The sequence below is a fragment of the Lithobates pipiens genome, unplaced genomic scaffold (assembly GCF_037356315.1).
Source record: "Lithobates pipiens isolate NorthernLeopardFrog02 unplaced genomic scaffold, aLitPip1_a1.2 Scaffold_8, whole genome shotgun sequence".
Taxonomy (NCBI): Eukaryota; Metazoa; Chordata; class Amphibia; order Anura; family Ranidae; genus Lithobates; species Lithobates pipiens.
The window spans coordinates 367,171,905-367,189,936 of NW_027507903.1; the positions used below are offsets into that span (position 1 = coordinate 367,171,905).

General features: G+C 45.2%; 2 non-coding genes and 29 pseudogenes across 2 annotated transcripts; all 31 read right to left on the reverse strand.

Annotated features, from left to right (window-relative positions):
• Positions 1 to 6,298: 6,298 nt before the first annotated feature.
• On the reverse strand, positions 6,299 to 6,417 carry LOC143965525 (5S ribosomal RNA; annotated as a pseudogene).
• A 104-nt stretch (positions 6,418 to 6,521) lies between these two features.
• On the reverse strand, positions 6,522 to 6,640 carry LOC143965537 (5S ribosomal RNA; annotated as a pseudogene).
• Positions 6,641 to 6,745: 105 nt separating this feature from the next.
• Positions 6,746 to 6,864, reverse strand: LOC143965313 (5S ribosomal RNA; annotated as a pseudogene).
• Positions 6,865 to 6,968: 104 nt separating this feature from the next.
• LOC143965360 (5S ribosomal RNA) lies at positions 6,969 to 7,087 on the reverse strand (annotated as a pseudogene).
• Positions 7,088 to 7,195: 108 nt separating this feature from the next.
• LOC143964564 (5S ribosomal RNA) lies at positions 7,196 to 7,314 on the reverse strand (annotated as a pseudogene).
• Positions 7,315 to 10,751: 3,437 nt separating this feature from the next.
• On the reverse strand, positions 10,752 to 10,870 carry LOC143965499 (5S ribosomal RNA; annotated as a pseudogene).
• A 326-nt stretch (positions 10,871 to 11,196) lies between these two features.
• On the reverse strand, positions 11,197 to 11,315 carry LOC143965490 (5S ribosomal RNA; annotated as a pseudogene).
• An 85-nt stretch (positions 11,316 to 11,400) lies between these two features.
• On the reverse strand, positions 11,401 to 11,518 carry LOC143965243 (5S ribosomal RNA; annotated as a pseudogene).
• Positions 11,519 to 11,805: 287 nt separating this feature from the next.
• LOC143965510 (5S ribosomal RNA) lies at positions 11,806 to 11,924 on the reverse strand (annotated as a pseudogene).
• A 105-nt stretch (positions 11,925 to 12,029) lies between these two features.
• LOC143965370 (5S ribosomal RNA) lies at positions 12,030 to 12,148 on the reverse strand (annotated as a pseudogene).
• Positions 12,149 to 12,693: 545 nt separating this feature from the next.
• On the reverse strand, positions 12,694 to 12,816 carry LOC143965446 (5S ribosomal RNA; annotated as a pseudogene).
• Positions 12,817 to 12,924: 108 nt separating this feature from the next.
• Positions 12,925 to 13,043, reverse strand: LOC143965264 (5S ribosomal RNA; annotated as a pseudogene).
• A 111-nt stretch (positions 13,044 to 13,154) lies between these two features.
• On the reverse strand, positions 13,155 to 13,273 carry LOC143965217 (5S ribosomal RNA; annotated as a pseudogene).
• Positions 13,274 to 13,381: 108 nt separating this feature from the next.
• On the reverse strand, positions 13,382 to 13,510 carry LOC143965293 (5S ribosomal RNA; annotated as a pseudogene).
• A 111-nt stretch (positions 13,511 to 13,621) lies between these two features.
• On the reverse strand, positions 13,622 to 13,740 carry LOC143965254 (5S ribosomal RNA; annotated as a pseudogene).
• A 108-nt stretch (positions 13,741 to 13,848) lies between these two features.
• Positions 13,849 to 13,967, reverse strand: LOC143965377 (5S ribosomal RNA; annotated as a pseudogene).
• Positions 13,968 to 14,075: 108 nt separating this feature from the next.
• Positions 14,076 to 14,194, reverse strand: LOC143965407 (5S ribosomal RNA; annotated as a pseudogene).
• A 108-nt stretch (positions 14,195 to 14,302) lies between these two features.
• Positions 14,303 to 14,421, reverse strand: LOC143964825 (5S ribosomal RNA; annotated as a pseudogene).
• A 108-nt stretch (positions 14,422 to 14,529) lies between these two features.
• LOC143965432 (5S ribosomal RNA) lies at positions 14,530 to 14,648 on the reverse strand (annotated as a pseudogene).
• A 108-nt stretch (positions 14,649 to 14,756) lies between these two features.
• LOC143965304 (5S ribosomal RNA) lies at positions 14,757 to 14,875 on the reverse strand (annotated as a pseudogene).
• Positions 14,876 to 15,196: 321 nt separating this feature from the next.
• LOC143965478 (5S ribosomal RNA) lies at positions 15,197 to 15,315 on the reverse strand (annotated as a pseudogene).
• Positions 15,316 to 15,423: 108 nt separating this feature from the next.
• On the reverse strand, positions 15,424 to 15,552 carry LOC143965296 (5S ribosomal RNA; annotated as a pseudogene).
• Positions 15,553 to 15,663: 111 nt separating this feature from the next.
• Positions 15,664 to 15,782, reverse strand: LOC143965255 (5S ribosomal RNA; annotated as a pseudogene).
• A 108-nt stretch (positions 15,783 to 15,890) lies between these two features.
• LOC143965378 (5S ribosomal RNA) lies at positions 15,891 to 16,009 on the reverse strand (annotated as a pseudogene).
• A 108-nt stretch (positions 16,010 to 16,117) lies between these two features.
• On the reverse strand, positions 16,118 to 16,236 carry LOC143965408 (5S ribosomal RNA; annotated as a pseudogene).
• A 108-nt stretch (positions 16,237 to 16,344) lies between these two features.
• Positions 16,345 to 16,463, reverse strand: LOC143964838 (5S ribosomal RNA; annotated as a pseudogene).
• A 108-nt stretch (positions 16,464 to 16,571) lies between these two features.
• On the reverse strand, positions 16,572 to 16,690 carry LOC143965433 (5S ribosomal RNA; annotated as a pseudogene).
• A 108-nt stretch (positions 16,691 to 16,798) lies between these two features.
• LOC143965305 (5S ribosomal RNA) lies at positions 16,799 to 16,917 on the reverse strand (annotated as a pseudogene).
• Positions 16,918 to 17,238: 321 nt separating this feature from the next.
• Positions 17,239 to 17,357, reverse strand: LOC143965252 (5S ribosomal RNA). The gene has a single exon (XR_013271604.1). It is a non-coding gene; the product is annotated as a 5S ribosomal RNA (ribosomal RNA).
• A 107-nt stretch (positions 17,358 to 17,464) lies between these two features.
• LOC143965543 (5S ribosomal RNA) lies at positions 17,465 to 17,583 on the reverse strand (annotated as a pseudogene).
• A 106-nt stretch (positions 17,584 to 17,689) lies between these two features.
• On the reverse strand, positions 17,690 to 17,808 carry LOC143965498 (5S ribosomal RNA). The gene has a single exon (XR_013271613.1). It is a non-coding gene; the product is annotated as a 5S ribosomal RNA (ribosomal RNA).
• Positions 17,809 to 18,032: the final 224 nt, after the last annotated feature.

The following is an 18,032-nucleotide window of genomic DNA, read 5'->3' on the forward strand; positions in this document are numbered from 1 at the left end:
CAAAAGACTCATTATGCCTCATAGAATATACATTGGGGTGTTTGCTTTCCAAAATGGGGTCATTTTGTGGGTAATTCTACTGTCCTGGTGCTCCAGGGCCTTCACAAATGTAATAGGTCGTTAGGAAATTAGAGGTGTCATTTATGCTCCTAGAACCCCTTACGGTGCTCCTTGCATTTTGGACTTCTCTGTGTGGCCAGCCTGTGTAAAAGTCTCACACATGTGGTATCGCCATACTTGGGAAGAGTTTCAGAATGTATTTTGGGGTGTTATTGGAAGTATGCATATGCTGTGTATGAGAAATAACTTGTTATTATGACAATTTTGTAAAAACAAAAAAAAAACATTCTTCTTTTTACCAAGAATTGTGGGAAAAAATTACAACTTCAAAAAACTCACCATGCCTCTTACTAAATACCTTGGACTGTCTTCTTTTCAAAAAGGGGTGATTTGGGGGGGTATTTGTACTTTCCTGACATTTCAGAGCCTCAAGAAATGAGATAGGCCGTCAGTGCATCAGGTGTGATCAGATGTGATCAATTTTCAATTATTTGCACCATAGCTTGTAGACTCTATAACTTTCAAAGAGACTAAATAATATCCACTAATTTGGTTTATTTTTACCAAAGAGATGTAGCCGTATAAATTTTGGCCCAAATTTATGAACAAAAATGACTTATTTGCAAAATGTTATCATAGAAACTTAAAAAAAGTGTTTTTTTTTTCAAAATTTTTACTCTTTTTTCACTTATGCCGCAAAAAATAAAAAACCCAGTGGTGCTTAAATACCACCAAAAGAAAGCTCTATGTGTATGAAAAAAAAGATAAAAATGTTGTTGGGTACAGTGTTGCATGACTGAGTAACTGGCATTCAAAGTGTGAGAGCGCTGAAAGCTAAAAATTGGTCTGGTAAGGAAGCTGTATAAATGCCCTGTATTGAAGTGGTTAAAGATATTAATATTACCTATCAGTAAACCAAAAAGGTCAGCCAACTGCTGAAGACACAGTGTCATCAATACTAACAAAGTCTCAGTACTCACCGACAAAACAGGGGTGTGCCCTGCGATATGTCCTTGAGCTAATGGTGTGGCTACCCTGTAGACCGCTCCATGTGCTTAAATAGACCGCTGGCGCACAGATAGCGGCGTCACTGATGACGCCTAACTATAAAGAAATGCGCACATACAAGTACGTGGCCGTGCCATATTTCCTGCAGACACCACGCGCCTGCGCAGTGCTGCGAGCGCGCATGCGCCGGCGGCAGTGGGTAAAAAGGGCGGATGTGTTCCCTGACCTGCACGTACCATATCACCCCGCACACACCGCGCACCTGTGTGATATCACAAACGCACATGCGCCGGTGGTAATGGGTAAGAAAAGGGCGGAAGTGCCCCAGGTCCCAAAGGCGCATGTGCCAAAGATGTAATGGGATTCTGTCAGTGTCGAGAGACAGCCCTATCCCATGTGTCATCAGCACATTGTCTGAAGAACTGCCACACTAGCTAACTCCTTGGACCTGGCTTTGGTGTGCTCAGTCCCTTGCTGCGTTGGGCAGTAGCAGGTGTACTGTCTAGGGAACAGATGCTCCGCTTTTGCACCCTGCTCCCTCTTCTGCTGTGGCGGTGGTGCTGTGCGACCACCGCCTCTTCCTCTGAACTACACAGGTCACCTGCATGACGTTGATACCATGTGGGGTCAAGGATCTCATCGTCCTCCACATCATTTTCCACCCAGTCTTCACCCCTGTCCTCCTTGTCGGTCTGCACAATTGTGAAAACAGCAGCAGTTGACACCTGTGTTTCGTCATCATCCGAGACGTGCTGCGATGGTCCTCCCATGTACTCATCTTGAAACATAAGTGCGGCTAAGTTACTAAACAAAACAAAAAACTTGAAAAATTGAAATAAAATCGTTTATCCTAAACATGTGTGTATATACCCAATACTAGTTAGTTTCCACAATCCATGACTTAACATCACAGTTCACACAAATATGTTTTAAATTCAAACTGTAGCACTGACGTAAGTAATTTTTTTTCCACAGTAGCATGACAATCCCTCCACCTCTGGTCTAACTGATCACTCACATGGACCCCTGTGCAAACAGGTGGTCATACACGCAGGTATCAAAAGGGTTAACATGGACCATAAACTTCTCTCACGTCTGCTTAGATCTCAGCAAGGACACCGGGTCATGGGTAGAAAGAAAAGATCTAAGTGCTCACTGCTTAAGTATAAGATTTTATTTTTGTGTTCAAACACAAACTACTCACATAAAGATGATAAAAACACAGCATGTAAAGCCGACAATCGTGTTAGTCCTGTAGGGCATCAGCGGGTGACGTCATGCGTAGCTCCTCCCCGTATGCATTACGGTCAATCAGAACTTCAAAGTCACTGGACTCCCCCGCCTCATTCGTTCAGAGACACTTGGGAAAGGGGAGAGGAGTCCAGTGATGTTGATGTCCGTGACATCAACATCACTGGACTGAAAATTGGAAAAATATTGTGTTTTGCTTGTTGTTAAAAAAAAAGTAGCACCCACCATTTTATTCTATAGGGTATATATATATATATATATATATATATATATATATATATATATATATATATATATATATATATATATATATATATATATATATATATATTAGGGCTGTGGAAATTAAAGATTAATCTATTCATTTTTGTGATGAATCAAAATTATTCCTGGGTTCCGGGTCTTCAGGGAGTTCCGTCGGAGATCTGACTGAACTGGACTGAAAATTGGAAAAATATTGTGTTTTGCTTGTTGTTAAAAAAAAAGTAGCACCCACCATTTTACTCTATAGGGTATATATATATATATATATATATATATATATATATATATATATATATATATATATATATATATATATATATATATTAGGGCTGTGGAAATTAAAGATTAATCTATTCATTTTTGTGATGAATCAAAATTATTTCTGGGTTCCGGGTCTTCAGGGAGTTCCGTCGGAACCGTTCAGTCCAGTGTCCAGTTCAGTCAGATCTCCGACGGAACTCCCTGAAGACCCGGAACCCAGGAATAATTTTGATTCATCACAAAAATGAATAGATTAATCTTTAATTTCCACAGCCCTAATATATATATATATATATATATATATATATACCCTATAGAATAAAATGGTGGGTGCTACTTTTTTTGTAACAACAAGCAAAACACAATATTTTTCCAATTTTTTTTGTATAATGTAAAAGATGTTACGTCAAGTAAATAGACACCCAACATGTCACACTTTAAAATTACATCTGCCCATGGAATGGCAATAAATTACATAGCAACATAGGTAGTCAGGTTGAATAAAGACAAGTCCATCCAGTTCAACCAATACAAAAAAAAAAGGAAAAAATCATACAATCCCATACACACAATCCTATACCCACTGTTGATCCAGAGGAAGATGAAAAAACCCAGCAAAGCATGATCCAATTTGCTTTAGCAGGGGAAAAAATCGTCCCTGATCCCCCAAGAGGCAATCAGATATTCCCTGCATGAACTTTACCTATAAATGTTAGTACCCAATTATATTATGTACATTTAGGAAAGAATCCAGGTATTTCTTAAAGCAATCTACTGAGGTGGCCAGAACCACCTTTAGAGGGAGCCTATTCCACAATTTCACAGCTCTTACTGTGAAGAAACCTTCCCGTATTTGGAGATGAAATCTCCTTTCCTCTAGACCTAAAAAGAGTGTCCTCTTGTCCTCTGTGATTACCTTAAAGTATAACTCAACACCAAGTTCACTATATGGAACCCTTATATATTTGAACATGTTGACCATATTCCCCCCTTAATTTCCTCTTCTCAAGAGAGAATAAATTCAGTTCCTCTAATCTCTCCTCATATCTGAGCTCCTCCATGCCTCTTATCAGTTTGATTGCCCTTCTCTGCACTTTCTCCAGTTCCCTGATATCCTTTTTGAGAACGGGAGCCCAAAATCGAACTGCATATTCAAGATGAGGTCTTACTAATGATTTGTACAGGGGCAAAATTCTCTCTCTCTCTCTATCATACCTCTTTTAATACAAGAAAGAACTTTACTCGCTTTGGAAACCGCAGCTTGGCATTGCATGTTATTATTACAATGATTGTAAAGCTTTGTTATATAAAAAAATAAACATGTTATACTTACCCACTCTGTGCAATGGGTTTTTAACAGAGCAGCCCAGATCTTCCTCTTTTGGGGTCTCCCGGCGGTGCTCCAGGCTCTTCCCCTCCTTCAGGTTCCCCCGTTGGAGGACCGCTCTCCCTGAGTGCCCCCATACCTGCACGCTGCCGAGTCCTGTTGCTGTGTCCATTGACACAGACAGCAGGACTTGGCACCACCCCCTGGCTCCCGTGTCTTCGGATTTGATTGACAGCAGCGGGAGCAAATGGCTCCTGTGGCTATCAATCTATCCAATGAGGACCCAAGATAGTGGCTGGAGCTGCTGTTTTCAACCTCGATGCTGGACCCCTAGCATGTATGATGCATGCATATTCTTAGCCCCCGAGTGCATAACATTACATTTATCAACATTAAAGCTCATCTGCCACATAGTTGCCCAATTAGACAGAGCATTGAGGTTGGCTTGTAAGTTGGAGACATCCTGTAAGGAGGTTACTCCACTGCATAGTTTGGTGTCATCTGCAAAGACGGAAATATTACTTTTGATACCAGACCCTATATCATTTATAAAGATATTAAAAAGCAAGGGTCTCAACACTGATAACCATATACCATTCAGAGTAAGAATCATTAACCACTACTCTCTGAATTCGGTCTTTTAGGCAGTTTTCTATCCATTTACAAATCGATCTTCCCAAGCCTGTAGACTTTAAGTTTACACATGAGCCACGTGTGGGGAACTGTGTCAGACACTTTTTCAAAAATCCAAGTATACCATGTCCACAGCCACCCCTCCGTCCAAGGTTTTTCTTACCTCATAAAAAGAAATCAGGTTTGTTTGACAACTTCTGTCTTTCATGAATCCATGCTGTCTGTCTCTTAACCACTTCAGCCCCGGAAGATTTGGCTTCTGAATGACCGGGCCATTTTTTACAATTTGGCACTGCGACGCTTTAATGGACGCGGCTGTGTGATGTTGCACCCAAACAAAATTGGTGTCCTTTTTTCCCCACAAACAGAGCTTTCTTTTAATGGTATTTGATCACCTCTGCGGTTTTTATTTTTTGCGCCATAAACAAAAAAGAGCGATAATTTTGAAAAAAAACTCAATATTTAGTACTTTTTGATATAATATATATATTTTTTAAATAAGCAAATTATTTTCTCAGTTTAGGCCGATATGTATGCTTCTACATATTTTGGTAAAAAAATATCACAATAAGCGTATATATAGATTGGTTTGCACAAAAGTTATAGCGTCTACAAAATAGGGGATAGATTTATGGCATTTTTATTATTATTATTATTTTTTTTACTAGTAATGGCGGTGATCTGTGATTTTTATCGAGACTGTGACATTATAATGGACACATCAGACAATTTGACACATTTTTGCGACAATTGGAATTTATGCAACGATTAGTGCTATAAAAATGCACTGATTACTGTAAAATAGTCACTGGCAGGGAAGGGGTTAACACTAGTGGGCAATCAAAGGGTTAACTGTGTTCCCTAGTTGTGTTTCTAACTGTAGGGGGAAGGGACTGACTAGAGGAAGTGATGGATCATGGTTCCTAGCGAACAGGAACTCACAATCTGTCACTCAGCACAGGGATTTGTGTGTTAACACACACACTTCCCTGTTCTGCCTCTCGTGCCCGGCGGTCATCGTGACTGTTGGCCACGAGCATCGGCACCCCCAGTGTGCAGCAGGCGCATGCCTGCTGTCCGATCCCACGAGCCGACGTATAGCTACAACGGCTCACAGGATCGCGCCAACCTGCCATAGTAAAATGACAGCCGCTGTTCGTATATTCATGACTATAGAAGTTAAACTAACAGGTCTATATAGTTACTTGGTAAAGACATTGATCCCTTTTTAAATATGGGCACCACATTGGCCCAACACCAATCCAGTTCTTAAAATTCTCCATAGGAGACAATTTAAACAACTTTACAGGTTACTCATTTAGTGTTACAAATCTGGTGCTAGAATATTCGCAACAATACCTCACGTGTGTGATGCGATCACCATTTACATATGCGTGCGTATACTCTCAACCCTCTTGGCAAACGCCAAGATAGTCACCTTCGGCAAACACGCAGAAAAATAAACAGGTTGTCGACACCACCAACATTAAAAGAAGCCTACGACACCCCATATTCCCAGGCGGTCTCCCATCCAGGTACTAAGCAGGCTCGACCCTGCTTAGCATCTGAGATCAGACCAGATAGGGTGCATTCAGGGTAAGGTTACCATAGGCAATCTCTCTGGCCACTCTCAACACATTGACACAAGCCAAGATGGTCACCTCGGCAAACAAGCAGAAAAATAAACAGGTCGTAGATGCCAACAACATTAAAAAATGCCTTACGGCACCTGGTATTCCCAGGCGGTCTCCCATCCAGTTAGTAACCAGGCCTGATGCTGCTTAGCAACCGAGATCAGACAAGATCGGGTGCATTCAGGGTGATGTGGCCATAGGCAAACTCTTTGGCCACTCTTAACCCTCTTGACAAATGCTAAGATGGTCACCTCGGCAAACAAGCAGAAAAATAAATAGGTTGTTGACACCAAGAAAAATTTAAAAAAGCCTACGGCACCTGTAATTCCCAGGCAGTCTCCCATCCAGGTAATAACCAGGTCCGACCCTTCTTTGCATCCGAGATCAGACGAGATCGGGCGCATTCAGGGTGATGTCCCCGTAGGCGAGCTCTTTGGCCACTCTCAACCCTCTTGACAAACGCCAAGATGGTCACCTCGGCAAACAAGCAGAAAAATAAACAGGTCGTCAATGCCAACAACATTAAAAAGAGCCTATGGCACCTGGTATTCCCAGGCAGTTTCTCATCCGGGTACTAACCAGGCCCAACCCTGCTTAGCATCTGAGATCAGATGAGATAGGGCAAATTCAGGGTGATGTGGCCGTAGGCGATCCTGCTAGCCACTCTCAACCCTCTTGACAAACACCAAGATGGTCACCTCGGCAAACAAGCAGAAAAATTAAACAGGTCATCGATGACAACAACATATTTAAAAAAAGCCTACTGCACCTAGTATTCCCAGGCGGTCTCCCATCCAGGTACTAACCAGGCCCGACTCTGCTTAGCATCCAAGATCAGTTGAGATTGGGTGCATTCAGGGTGATGGGGCAATAGGAGATCTTGCTAGCCACTCTCAAGCCTCTTGACAAATTCCAAGATGGTCACCTCGGCAAACAAGCAGAAAAATTAAACAGGTCATCAACGACAACAACATATTTAAAAAAAGTATGCAGCACCTGGTATTCCCAGGCAGTCTCCCATCCAGGTACTAAGCAGTAGACATGTGCAGAGTAAAATATTTCGTTTCGGAATTTCGTTTTCGTCTGAAAACTTAATTTATTTAGTTACTCCCGAAATTCGTTTTTATTTATTTCGTTTTTCGTTCAAAAATTGCATTCGTCCGAAAATCCACATGAATCACGGTCGAATCTGTCTTTGAAGGCTTATGGTGTCTGTCGAATGTATAAAGAAGATTCGACGGAGCTAGTATACAGCATACTTTAGAACCCTATTAAAGTCTATGGGACTCCAACGTTCAAAATCTAAAGTGCTCATTTTAAAGGCTAATTTGCAAGTTACTGTCCTAAAAAGTGTTTGGGGACCTGGGTCCTGCCCCAGGGGACATGGATCAATGCAAAAAAAAGTTTTAAAAACGGCCGTTTTTTCGGGAGCAGTGATTTTAATAATGATTAAAGTGAAACAATAAGAGTGTAATATTCCTTTAAATTTCGTAGGGGGGGGTTGTCTATAGTATGCCTGTGAAGGGGCGCATGTTTCCCGTGCTTAGAATTGTCCCTGCACAAAGTGTCATTTATGCAGGAAAAAAAGTCCTTTAAAATCACTCGCAGCTATTATGAATTGTCGGCTCCCGTAATACAGAGAAGACTCATTGAAAGTCATTGATAAAAAAATAAATAAATAAATTTAAAAAAAAAGTGTGGGGGTCCCCCAAATTCAATTACCAGGCCCTTCAGGTCTGGTATGGATATTAAGGGGAACCCTGCCTCAAATTTAAGAAAAAATTTGACGTGGGGTTCCCCCTAAATATCCATAACCAGACCCTTCAGGTCTGGTATGGATATTAAGGGGAACCCCGCGTCAAATTAAAAAAAAATTGACGTGGGGTTCCCCCTAAAAATCCATACCAGACCCTTTATCCGAGCACGCAACCTGGCAGGCCGCAGGAAAAGAGGGGGGGACGAGAGAGCGGCCCCCCCTCCCTCCTGAACCATACCAGGCCACATGCCCTCAACATTGGGAGGATGCTTTGGGGGTCTGTGACCCCTCAAAGCACCTTGTCCCCATGTTGATGAAGACAAGGGCCTCATCTCCACAACCCTGGCCGGTGGTTGTGGAGGTCTGCGGGCGGGGGGCTTATCAGAATCTGGAAGCCCCCTTTAACAAGGGGACCCCCAGATCCCGCCCCCCCCCCTGTTTGAAATGGTAAGGGGGTACAAAAGTACCCCTACCATTTCACAAAGAAAGTGTAAAAAATGGTTAAATAAAACAAACACACTTTTGAAAAATTCCTTTATTAAAAATAAAAAAATAAAAAAAAGATTCCAGCGGCGGTAATCCACTCTTGCTATCCAGCGACGGACGGTCATCTCTCCAGCGATGTCTCATGTCATCCAGCGCAGCGAATCCTCCGTCCTTCTTCTGTCTCCGTGGAGGAGACACTGCAAGGATTCCGGCGGGTGACGTTTCTTATATACGGAGGGCAGGGCCACCTGTCACCTGACCCCGCCCCCCTCTGACGCAAGGGGAAACCCGGGGTTCCCCGTGACGTATAGGTGACCCCGCCCCCCTCTGATGTAACGGAAACCTGCCTGTGTTACATCAGAGGGGTGCGGGGTCACCCATACGTCACAGGGAACCCCGGGTTTCCCCTTGCGTCAGAGGGGGGCGGGGTCAGGTGACGGGTGGCCCCGCCCTCCGTATATAAAAAACGTCACCCGCCGGAATCCTTGCAGTGTCTCCTCCACGGAGACAGAAGAAGGACGGAGGATTCGCTGCGCTGGATGACATGAGACATCGCTGGAGAGATGACCGTCCGTCGCTGGATAGCAAGAGTGGATTACCGCCGCTGGAATCTTTTTTTTATTTTTTTATTTTTAATAAAGGAATTTTTCAAAAGTGTGTTTGTTTTATTTAACCATTTTTTACACTTTCTTTGTGAAATGGTAGGGGTACTTTTGTACCCCCTTACCATTTCAAACAGGGGGGGGGGCCGGGATCTGGGGGTCCCCTTGTTAAAGGGGGCTTCCAGATTCTGATAAGCCCCCCGCCCGCAGACCTCCACAACCACCGGCCAGGGTTGTGGGGATGAGGCCCTTGTCTTCATCAACATGGGGACAAGGTGCTTTGAGGGGTCACAAACCCCCAAAGCATCCTCCCAATGTTGAGGGCATGTGGCCTGGAACGGTTCAGGAGGGAGGGGGGGGCGCTCTCTCGTCCCCCCCTCTTTTCCTGCGGCCTGCCAGGTTGCGTGCTCGGATAAAGGGTCTGGTATGGATTTTTAGGGGGAACCCCACGTCAATTTTTTTTAAAATTTGACGCGGGGTTCCCCTTAATATCCATACCAGACCTGAAGGGTCTGGTTATGGATATTTAGGGGGAACCCCACGTCAAATTTTTTCTTAAATTTGAGGCAGGGTTCCCCTTAATATCCATACCAGACCTGAAGGGCCTGGTAATTGAATTTGGGGGACCCCCACGCTTTTTTTTTTTATTTATTTATTTATTTTTTTATCAATGACTTTCAATGAGTGTTCTCTGTATTACGGGAGCCGACAATTCATTATAGCTGCGAGTGATTTTAAAGGACTTTTTTTCCTGCATAAATGACACTTTGTGCAGGGACAATTCTAAGCACGGGAAACATGCGCCCCTTCACAGGCATACTATAGACAACCCCCCCCCTACGAAATTTAAAGGAATATTACACTTTTATTGTTTCACTTTAATCATTAATAAAATCACTGCTCCCGAAAAAACGGCCGTTTTTAAAACTTTTTTTTGCATTGATCCATGTTCCCTGGGGCAGGACCCGGGTCCCCAAACACTTTTTAGGACAGTATCTTGCAGAATCTTTTCTCTCTGTCAAATCTTTTTTCTCTGTCGAATATTTTCTCTATATAATCTTGGACTAATAGAGGTAAGGTTAGGCACATTCGAACACAGGTTCTATAGACACAGATTGTTGTCAGAGTCATGTCGAATCTCCTATTCTATATCGAACTGTTGTAACAATGAAAACGAAAATAAAGCATTTATTTATGTCGGATTTTTCGTTTTTCGGATTTTGTGCTTTCGTTATCGTTTGTCAAAACGAAAACGAAAATAGCTGAAATTCGGACGAAAACGAATGCACATGTCTACTAAGCAGGCCCGACCCTGCTTAGCATGCGAGATCAGATAAGATCAGGTGCATTCAGGGTGATGTGGCCGTAGGCAATTTTGTTCACCACTCTCAACCCTCTTGACAAACGCCAAGATGGTCACCTCGGCAAACAAGCAGAAAATTTAAACAGGTCATCGACGACAACAACATATTTAACGGCTCCTGGTATTCCCAGGCGGTCTCCCATCCAGGTACTAACTAGGCCTGACCCTGCTTAGCATTCGAGATCAGATGAGATCAGGCGCATTCAGGGTGATGTGCCCGTAGGCAATCTTGCCAGGCACTCTCAACCCTCTTGACAAACGCCAAGATGGTCACCTCGGCAAACAAGCAGAAAAATTAAACAGGTCATCGACCACAACAACATATTTAAAAAAAAGCCTACTTCACCTGGTATTCCCAGGCGGTCTCCCATCCAGGTACTAACCAGGCCCAAAGTTGCTTAGCATGCGAGATAGGGCGCATTTAGGGTGATGTGGCCGTAGGTGATCTTGCTAGACACTCTCAACCCTCTTGACAAACACCAAGATGGTCACCTCGGCAAACAAGCAAAAAAATCAAACAGGTCATTAACCACAACAACATATTTAAAAAAAGGCTACGGCACCTGGTATTCCCAGGCAGTCTCCCATCCAGGTACTAACCAGGCCCGACCCTGCTTAGCATCCGAGATCAGATTAGATCGGGTGCATACAGGGTGATGTGGCTGTAAGCAATCTTGCTAGCCACTCTCAACCCTCGGCAAACAAGCAGAAAAATTAAACAGGTCGTCGTCGACGACAACAACATATTTAAAAAAAGCCTGCAGCACCTGGTATTCCCAGGCGGTCTCCAATCCAGGTACTAACCAGGTCCGACCCTACTTAGCATCCAAGATCAGATGAGATTGGCGCATTCAGGGTGATGTGGCCGTAGGCGATCTAACTAGCCACTCTCAATCCTCTTGACAAACGCCAACAACATATTTAAATAAAGCCTACGGCACCTGGTAATCCCGGGCAGTCTCCCATACAGGTACTAACCAGGCACGACCCTGCTTGCTTAGCATGTGAGATCAGACAAGATTGGGCGCATTCAGGGTTATGTGGCCATAGGTGATCTTACTAGCCACTCACAACCCTCTTGACAAACGCCAAGATGGTCACCTCGGCAAAAAAGCAGAAAAATTTAACAGGTCGTTGACGACAACAACATATTTAAAAAAAGCCTTTGGCACCTGGTATTCCCAGGCGGTCTCCAATCCAGATACTAACCAGGCCCGACCCTGCTTAGCATCCAAGATGAGACGAGATTGGGTGTATTCAGGTTGATGTGTCCATAGGCGATCTTTCTAGCCACTCTCAACCCTCTTGACAAATGCCAAGATGGTCACCTCTGCAAACAAGCAGAAAAATTAAACAGGTCGTTGACGACAACATATTTTAAAAAAGCCTTTAGCACCTGGTATTCCCAGGTGGTCTCCCATCCAGGTACTAACCAGGAATGACCCTGCTTAGCATCCAAGATCAGAAAAGATCAGGTGCATTCAGGGTGATGTGGCTGTAGGCGATCTTGCTAGCCACTCTCAACCCTCTTGACAAACGCCAAGATGGTCACCTCGAAAAACAAGCAGAAAATTAAACAGGTCGCCGACAATAACAACATATTTAAAAGAAGCCTACGGCACCAGGCGGTCTCCCATCCAGATATTAACCAAGCCCGACCCTGCTTAGCATCCGAGATCAGACGAGATCTGGTGCATTCAGGGTGATGTGGCCGTAGGCAATCTTGCAAGCCACTCTCAACCCTCTTGACAAACGCCAAGATGGTCACCTCGGCAAACAAGCAGAAATATTAAACAGGTCATCAACGACAACATACAAAAAAACGTTCGGCACCTGGTATTCCCAGGTGGTCTTCCATCCAGGAACTAACCAGGCATGACCCTGCTTAGCATCCGAAATCAAAGGAGATCGGGCGCATTCAGGGTGATGTGGTCATAGGCGATCTTGCTAGCCACTCTCAACCCTCTTGACAAACGCGAAGATGGGCACCTCAGCAAACAAGCAATAAAATTAAGCAGGTCGTCAACGACAACAACATATTTTATAAAGGCCTACGGCACCTGGTATTCCCAGGCGGTCACCCATCCAGGTACTAACCAGGCACGACCCTGCTTGCTTAGCATCTGAGATCAGACAAGATTGGGCGCATTCAGGGTTATGTGGCCATAGGTGATCTTACTAGCCACTCACAACCCTCTTGACAAACGGCAAGATGGTCACCTCGGCAAACAAGCAGAAAAATTAAACAGGTCGTCGACGACAACAACATATTTAAAAAAAGCCTACGGCACCTGGTATCCCCAGACGGTCTCCCATCCAGTTACTAACAAGGCCCGACCCTGCTTAGCATCCGAGATCAGACAAGATCGGGCGCATTCAGGGTGATGTGGCTGTAGGCAATCTTGTTTGCCTCTCTCAACCCTCTTGACAAACGCCAAGATAGTCACCTCAGCAAAGAAGCAGAAAAATTGAACAGGTCGTCGTCGACGACAACAACATATTTTAAAAAAGCCTACGGCACCTGGTATTGCCAGGTGGTCTCCCACCCAGGTACTAACCAGGCCCGACCCTGCTTAGCATCTGAGATCAGACGAGATCGGGAGTATTTAGGGTGATGTGGCCATAGTTTATCTTGCTAGCCACTCTCAACCCTCTTGACAAATGCCAAGATGGTCACCTCGGCAAACAAGCAGAAAAATTAAACAGGTCTTCGACGACAAAAACATATTTTAAAAAAGCTTCCGGCACCTGGTATTCCCAGGCAGTTTCCCATCCAGGTACTAACCAGGCCCTACCCTGCTTAGCATCTGAGATCAGATGAGATCAGGCGAGATCAGGCGCATTCAGGGTGATGTGGCCGTGGGCGAACTTGCTAGCCACTCTCAACCCTCTTGACAAACGCCAAGATGGTCACCTCGGCAAACAAGCAGAAAAATTGAACGGGTCGTCGACGATGACAACAACATATTTAAAAAAAGCCTACGGCACCTGGTATTCCCAGGCGGTCTCTCATCCAGGTACTAACCAGGCCCGACCCTGCTTAGCATTCGAGATCAGACAAGATTGGGCGCATTCAGGGGGATGTGGCCATAGGGGATCTTACTAGCCACTCACAACCCTCTTGACAAACGCCAAGATGGTCACCTCGGCAAACAAGCAGAAAAATGAAACAGGTCGTCGACGACAACAACATATTTAAAAAAAGCCTACGGCACCTGATATCCCCAGACAGTCTCCCATCCAGCTACTAACCAGACACGACCCTGCTTAGCATCCGAGATCAGACCAGATCGGGCGCATTCAGGGTGATGTGGCCTTAGGCAATCTTGTTTGCCACTCTCAACCCTCTTGACAAACACCAAGATGGTCCCCTCTGCAAACAAGCAGAAAAATTAAACAGGTAGTTGACGACAACAACATATTTAAAAAAAGGCTATGGTACCTGGTATTCCATGGCAGTCTCCCATCCAGGTACTAACCAGAACCGACCCTGCTTAGCATCCAAGATCAGATGAGATCGGGCGCATTCAGGGTGATGTGGCCGTAGATAATCTTGCTTGCCACTCTCAACCCTCTTGACAAACACCAAGATGGTCCCCTCGGCAAACAAGCAGAAAAATTAAACAGGTCGCTGACGACAACAACTTATTTAAAAAAAGCTTACGACACCTGGTATTCCCAGGCGGTCTCACATCCAGGTATTAACCAGGCCCAACCCTGCTTAGCATCCAAGATCAGATGAGATCGGGAGCATTCAGGGTGATGAGGCCATAGGCGATCTTGCTAGCCACTCTCAACCCTCTTGACAAACGCCAAGATGGTCACCTCTGCAAACAAGCAGAAAAATTAAACAGGTCGTTGACGACAACAACATATTTAAAAAAAGCCTCTGGCACTTGGTATTCCCAGGCGTTCTCCCATCCAGGTACTAACCAGGCCCGACCCTGCTTAGCATCCAAGATCAGACGAGATCGTGCGCATACAGGATGATGTGGCCATAGGTGATCTTGCTAGCCACTCTCAATCCTCTTGACAAATGCCAAGATGGTCACCTCTGCAAACCAGCAGAAAAATTAAACAGGTCGTTGACGACAACAACATATTTTAAAAAAGCCTTCAGCGCCTGGTAATCCCAGGCGTTCTCCCATCCAGGTACTAACCAGGCCCGACCCTGCTTAGCATCCAAGATCAGACGAGATCGTGCGCATACAGGGTGATGTGGCCAAAGGCGATCTTGCTAGCCACTCTCAATCCTCTTGACAAATGCCAAGATGGTCACCTCTGTAAACAAGCAGAAAAATTAAACAGGTCGTTGACGACAACAACATATTTAAAAAAAGCCTTCAGCACCTGGTATTCCCAGGCGGTCTCCCATCCAGGTACTAACCATGCCCGACCCTGCTTAGCATCCGAGATCAGACACATTCAGCGTGATGTGGCCATATGCAATCTTGCTAGCCACTCTCAACCCTCTTGACAAACGCCAAGATGGTCACCTCGACAAACAAGCAGAAAATTAAACAGGTCGTCGAATACAACATGTTTAAAAAAAGCCTACGGCACCTGGTATTCCCAGGCGGTCTCCCATCCAGGTACTAACCAGGCCCGACCCTGCTTAGCATCTGAGATCAGACGAGATCGGGAGTATTTAGGGTGATGTGGCCATAGTTTATCTTGCTAGCCACTCTCAACCCTCTTGACAAATGCCAAGATGGTCACCTCGGCAAACAAGCAGAAAAATTAAACAGGTCTTCGACGACAAAAACATATTTTAAAAAAGCTTCCGGCACCTGGTATTCCCAGGCAGTTTCCCATCCAGGTACTAACCAGGCCCTACCCTGCTTAGCATCTGAGATCAGATGAGATCAGGCGAGATCAGGCGCATTCAGGGTGATGTGGCCGTGGGCGAACTTGCTAGCCACTCTCAACCCTCTTGACAAACGCCAAGATGGTCACCTCGGCAAACAAGCAGAAAAATTGAACGGGTCGTCGACGATGACAACAACATATTTAAAAAAAGCCTACGGCACCTGGTATTCCCAGGCGGTCTCTCATCCAGGTACTAACCAGGCCCGACCCTGCTTAGCATTCGAGATCAGACAAGATTGGGCGCATTCAGGGGGATGTGGCCATAGGGGATCTTACTAGCCACTCACAACCCTCTTGACAAACGCCAAGATGGTCACCTCGGCAAACAAGCAGAAAAATGAAACAGGTCGTCGACGACAACAACATATTTAAAAAAAGCCTACGGCACCTGATATCCCCAGACAGTCTCCCATCCAGCTACTAACCAGACACGACCCTGCTTAGCATCCGAGATCAGACCAGATCGGGCGCATTCAGGGTGATGTGGCCTTAGGCAATCTTGTTTGCCACTCTCAACCCTCTTGACAAACACCAAGATGGTCCCCTCTGCAAACAAGCAGAAAAATTAAACAGGTAGTTGACGACAACAACATATTTAAAAAAAGGCTATGGTACCTGGTATTCCATGGCAGTCTCCCATCCAGGTACTAACCAGAACCGACCCTGCTTAGCATCCAAGATCAGATGAGATCGGGCGCATTCAGGGTGATGTGGCCGTAGATAATCTTGCTTGCCACTCTCAACCCTCTTGACAAACACCAAGATGGTCCCCTCGGCAAACAAGCAGAAAAATTAAACAGGTCGCTGACGACAACAACTTATTTAAAAAAAGCTTACGACACCTGGTATTCCCAGGCGGTCTCACATCCAGGTATTAACCAGGCCCAACCCTGCTTAGCATCCAAGATCAGATGAGATCGGGAGCATTCAGGGTGATGAGGCCATAGGCGATCTTGCTAGCCACTCTCAACCCTCTTGACAAACGCCAAGATGGTCACCTCTGCAAACAAGCAGAAAAATTAAACAGGTCGTTGACGACAACAACATATTTAAAAAAAGCCTCTGGCACTTGGTATTCCCAGGCGTTCTCCCATCCAGGTACTAACCAGGCCCGACCCTGCTTAGCATCCAAGATCAGACGAGATCGTGCGCATACAGGATGATGTGGCCATAGGTGATCTTGCTAGCCACTCTCAATCCTCTTGACAAATGCCAAGATGGTCACCTCTGCAAACCAGCAGAAAAATTAAACAGGTCGTTGACGACAACAACATATTTTAAAAAAGCCTTCAGCGCCTGGTAATCCCAGGCGTTCTCCCATCCAGGTACTAACCAGGCCCGACCCTGCTTAGCATCCAAGATCAGACGAGATCGTGCGCATACAGGGTGATGTGGCCAAAGGCGATCTTGCTAGCCACTCTCAATCCTCTTGACAAATGCCAAGATGGTCACCTCTGTAAACAAGCAGAAAAATTAAACAGGTCGTTGACGACAACAACATATTTAAAAAAAGCCTTCAGCACCTGGTATTCCCAGGCGGTCTCCCATCCAGGTACTAACCATGCCCGACCCTGCTTAGCATCCGAGATCAGACACATTCAGCGTGATGTGGCCATATGCAATCTTGCTAGCCACTATCAACCCTCTTGACAAACGCCAAGATGGTCACCTCGACAAACAAGCAGAAAATTAAACAGGTCGTCGAATACAACATGTTTAAAAAAAGCCTACGGCACCTGGTATTCCCAGGCGGTCTCCCATCCAGGTACTAACCAGGCCCGACCCTGCTTAGCATCTGAGATCAGACGAGATCGGGCGCATTCAGGGTGATGTGGCCGTAGGCAATCTTGCTAGCCACTCTCAACCCTCTTGACAAACGCCAAGATGGTCACCTCGGCAAAGAAGCAGAAAAATTGAACAGGTCGTCGACGACAACAACATATTTAAAAAAGCCTATGGCACCTGGTATTCCCAGGTGGTCTCCCATCCAGGTACTAACCAGGCCCGACTCTGCTTAGCATCCGAAATCCAAGGAGATCGGGAGCATTCAGGGTGATGTGGTCATAGGCGATCTTGCTAGCCACTCTCAACCCTCTTGACAAACGCGAAAATAGGCACCTCAGCAAACAAGCACAGAAAATTAAACAGGTCGTCGACTACAACATGTTTAAAAAAAGCCTACGGCACCTGGTATTCCCAGGCGGTCTCCCATCCAGGTACTAACCAGGCCCGACCCTGCTTAGCATCCAAGATCAGATGAGATTGGGAGCATTCAGGGTGATGAGGCCATAGGCGATCTTGCTAGCCACTCTCAACCCTCTTGACAAATGCCAAGATGGTCACCTCTGCAAACAAGCAGAAAAATTAAACAGGTCGGCGACGACAACAACATATTTATAAAAAGCCTACGCCACCTGGTAATCCCAGGCGTTCTCCCATCCAGGTACTAACCAGGCCGACCCTGCTTAGCATCCAAGATCAGACGAGATCGTGCACATACAGGGTGATGTGGCCATAG